Source organism: Rhincodon typus, chromosome 8, assembly GCF_021869965.1.
Source record: "Rhincodon typus isolate 14 chromosome 8, sRhiTyp1.1, whole genome shotgun sequence".
Taxonomy (NCBI): domain Eukaryota; kingdom Metazoa; phylum Chordata; class Chondrichthyes; order Orectolobiformes; family Rhincodontidae; genus Rhincodon; species Rhincodon typus.
The window spans coordinates 61,966,282-61,971,261 of NC_063339.1; positions in this window are offsets into that span (position 1 = coordinate 61,966,282).

Below are 4,980 nucleotides of genomic sequence, written 5' to 3' on the forward strand. Positions count from 1 at the left end.
GAAATACTTGGATTCTGTATGGCCTTCCTGTGCTGTTCTCCAGTCCTCCAGCTCAACATCTGCATCTACAGGATTGGAAAATGATCAAAGGCTTCATTATTGTCTTGTTTCTCTTACATCCAAGGCTATTTCACCTGGGGCTGGTGATTTATCTACTTTGAAAGAGGTTAGACCTCTCAATAACCTCTCTTTCTATTGTCTTGATCAGGTGAGGAGGAATGAATCACCTGCCCTTTTTTTTTCCAAACACCCCAGTTGTCTGTAACACAATTGTTCTTTTTAACACTGGGCTAGACATCTTCCTAATTGCAAAGAACTTAACTATTTTCTACTCTTGAAGTAAGGAGTCAATCACACGATTTTCCTATTTAGCAAGACAGCATGTTTATTACCAGCCAATCCTGAGAAAAATAAATAGGTACCAGTGCCAACTGTATGGCACCCATTCAGTCTCTCTCAAAACGGTGTCATGTCCAGGATGGGAAAAGAACACTATTATAGTCCTTAAGATGTTGTTGAGGTGCAAGGTTTTAACCTGACATTATAGTTGTTTCGTTGGTGCCATAGAATATTGCAGTTATCCTTTTGAGTTCTGATGTGTTTCTTTTTAATTAGTATTGTCAGCAGGAGTTTTTTTTGTTTATGTGAGAGAGAGTTCTTGGCCTGTCATCAGTGCAGCATCCTTAGTTACATCTCTCCTCTTTGCCAAAACAACTTCTTGAAGTACAAGCTCATTTGTATATTCCAGCTGCAAAGTTATGTTTTCAGGCATCTTAGTTGTAGGCCAGATTCTATGTCCAGCATGTGACTGTTTATCTAAAGATCTAAATCAAAACAGAGGATGAGGGCCTTTTTGCACCTCCCATAAGGTCTTGCTGGGGTCTTTCATTGCCTTTGGTAAAATGTTAATTTTTAGCTGGGCTTGGTGTGGTCTAGCCCACCTTGGTTTCCCAAGATGATGTCTGTCTTCATTTTATGATAGCTTTAAAAAAGGAACAAAACACTATTTCAGGCCATGAAAGTCCTTGGTATTAAATTGGACAAGCAAATTTTAAAAAATCAATAATGCATATTTTATATCATTATGAAACTTAATCTAATATTCCACACTTCCCAAATTGCAACGTATATATTATCTGTCTAGTTTGCAAAAACAGACTGCAAGGTAGTGATTAATAACTGTACCGATTTCCTTCCAAATAGTAGTATCTATCCTTAAGCTCTTTAACAGGCCCTTTCTTTAGTTACTTTGCTATTTGGTGCCTCTTTTTTTTTTAAAGCTTTATTTTCCTTGATTATTAATTGCCAATATTTGGACATGCTTTCTACTTGTTATACTTCCTAACTTTATTTGTTTATGCCAATACTGTATGGTCTTCCAGGCTTTCTGAAGTATTGATTTTATGGTATTTGTCATACACTTCCCTGGCTTTCTTTATCCTTTCCTTTTAAGTTCCTTGATCTGATGGGGACTCTTGTTTTTTTTTTATCCCACTCAGGCTTTAATGGGACATACTTGCTTTGAAAGAAAAATAAAAATTGCTGGAGAAACTCAGCAATCAGGCAGCATCTATGGAGCGAAATCAGAATTAATGTTTTTTGAAATGCTAACTTAAACTCCAAACTCAAGAAATGATATTTTATATATTTGACTGATACACCTTTTCATTGTACCTTCAATAGCTGTTTCCAGTCTACTTTGTCTAAGTCACATCTCAGCTTTGTAAAATTAGTCCTGCCTCAGTTGAATACTTTTTTCCTTTTGGTCTATGCTGATCCTTTCTGTAAGTTTCCTAAATCTAACTGAATTAAGATCACTTCCATTTACCAGCTTCGTCCTTAAAATTAAAACTTAGTCCTCAGTTGTGCTGTATCATGTTGGACTTGCTATGTATTGACTTAAAATGCTTTCTGGACAACTTTCATTAAGCATTCTGCCCATAATTCTGTGTCTTTCACATTAATTATATCCCAGTTAATAATGTAATAGCTGAAATGCCCTTCTATTACTGTTCTATTGTTTCTGCACCCCTTGAGATTTGTCTGTTCTAGTCTGGGAATCTGTTATACCCCCCTACCATTTTGATTTGTATTTATTTTGTTGTTAAGTTCAACCCACATTGCCTTATTTGATTTGATTGATTGTCTTGTCTTTTGACCTCACCCCTTAATTGTCCTGTCATTCATCATCCTGAATTAACATCGGCAGTTGATGAAATGCTCGTCTATTCCCATCACTACAGTTGTTGCGTTTCCACTCTTTCTAACCCATTCCATCCCCACCCTGCTACTCTTTACTGTGCAGCTGAATGACCAATGCGAATTTCACTTTGGCTGCACTCCCAGGGGAACTACCACTCTCCGGTAATCTGAACTGAATACCTGTTGAAAAGGGCTGGGGTGGGGCGGGAGGGGCGTGTTGGTGGAAGACGGTCGGGAGAGCGAGAAAAACTCATGCGATTCCCTCCCCCAAGCAGTCTTTGTAATATCTCTTCCCCCACATGCTTAAGCAGTAGGGTCACCACTTCCAGGAATGTGTTTCCCATTAAGCTTTAAGTCTCCTGTACACACCATTGAGTACTGGCTGAAGCTTCAAAGCCCAGAGCTCAAGCTTGTCCAGCTGCGAGTGTTTCCTGTAAATGTGTTTTTCCAGGTCTCGAAGTATACAGTATTTTGCGCATGGCATAGAATTTGCATTTTATGAGAAGGTGGTGGCCTAACGGTGATATCGTTGGGCTATTAATCCAGAGACCCAGGTAATGTTTTCGGGACCCGCATTCAAATCTCACTACGGCAGATGGCGGAATTTGAATTCAGTAAAACTCCGGAATCGCGTCTAACGATGACCATGAAACCGCTGTCAATTGTCATAAAAGCCCATCTGTTTTACTAATGACGTTTTGAGAAAGGAAATTGTCATCCTTACCTGGTCTGGACTACATGTGACTGCAGACCCACAGCAATGTGGTTGACTCTTAACTGCTCTTGGGGGTGGGCAATAAATGTTGGCTTAGGCATTAATGCCCTCGTACCGTGAATAAATTAAAAACAAATCCATAGTGTTCCGTGAATACTGTTCCTAAACTGCTCTGCCTTAGCCTCACTTTAGTATCTTAAGGCACTCCTTAAAACCTATCTCTTTGACCAAGCTCTTGGACTTTGGCCCCAGCATCTCCTTAAGTACCTCTAATGTGTTATCTCATTTTGTAATACTTCTGTGGAATGCCTTGTGATAGTCATCACATTTAAAAGTACTATTTGAGATAACAAGTTGTAGAGCTGGATGAACACAGCAGACCAAGCAGTATCATAGGAGCAGGAAGGGTGACGTTTTGGGCCTAGACTCTTCATCAGAAAATGAAGAAGGGTCTAGGCCTGAAAAGGCAGCTTTCCTGCTCCTATGATGCTGCTTGGCCTGCTGTGTTCATCTGGCTCTACACCTTGTTATCTCAGATTCTCCAGCATCTACAGTTCCTACTATCTCTGAAGGTACTATTTGACAGGTTTAAAGTTATGACACCATGCATGGAATGCAGTTGTTCATTGAACCATTAGAGGGAGCTCCTGCTGCTGATTTTTATTAATAAGTTCAAGTTGTTACCAAAGATTTTAAAAAATGCATACTTCGAACTATAGTGGAAGAGGTTTGATTTTTTTTTTTTCTAACACATTGTTTTCTTTATGTTGAACTTTAGAAGCTTTTTAAATGTTATAGATAAAGCATTGACTGACTTATTTTTAATTTATTTTAAGCTTGACTGATGTTAGTGGAATTCTGAATATCCTTGGGATTGTTCAGCGAATTCTGTCCAGTTGAGGAGTCACATTAAATGATAGTGTTTGAGCAGCAGGTAAAGCTAGTTGTTTCACAGTGCTACTATGCAGTAGCAATATGAGTGGTATTTTTCGTTAACAGGATGTTGCTATCAAGCCAAAAAGGCATTCTACTTGCTAGCCACAATTTCAGCGTTGCTGTGATGCCAGATACATAACATCGCAACAACTGGTAAATTATATCAAACAGCACATCTTTTCAGTTGGTCACAATAGGTAGAGTACAAAGTTTACTCAACTGCCCTGTCCTGGCAAAACACAGAACATACTGCTTTACTATTAGATGGTGTACTGAACTTGCTGAACAACCCTGAGTGTGCTAATAGTTACACAATGAACCGATTTAAGATTTGTCAATCGGGCTGGCATTCATAAGCAGTATCAGTCTCTTACAAGAAATAGAAACCTTTTCCAGCCGTTATGCCTTTCTTAGTTAAACAAAAGCTTGAGAGCCATAGTTTCCTAGTGCATTCTTCATGCCAACACCTTGATCAACCAGAGTTGAGAGCCAGTTGATCAGCACTATTACTTATACTATAGACATTGTTTCTCCTTTTGAAATTTGGTATTTCTGTGCCTGCCTTGATGAATGCAAACCAAAATGCTTTGACAGTATCTCTTTTTCAGCAATATAATGAACAATTATAATCTAAACAATTCACTTAATCTATATCTCAAAGTATTTGGCTTACAAGAATTTTTAACACTGGATTCTCTATAAATGTTTGTATTCCTATTAATATATACTAAAATAAGCGTTTAAGTAGGAGTGCAAAATTAGTCAATAAATCAATGATCTCAGAATTGAAAATAAAGGAGATGGCAGATGACATGAACTACTCAAGCAGATACATGTAACATCACTGATAGAAGCTTGCAAAATTATGCGAGAATGGATAGTCGGTTGTTTTCCCAAGGTAGAAATGTCAGTTACATGGGGTTAAAATAAAAAGGGGTAAGTTTTTAAAGGATGAGAGAAGCAGGTTCTTTTTTTTTTTTTTTTACAGAGGGAGTGGTAACTGCCTGGAATGTGCTGCCAGAAGAGGTGGTGGAGGCAGATACAATATCAACATTTAAGGGACATTTTGACAGGTATATGAACAGGCACAGAATAGAGTGATATGGACCACATAAAGGCAAAAGATT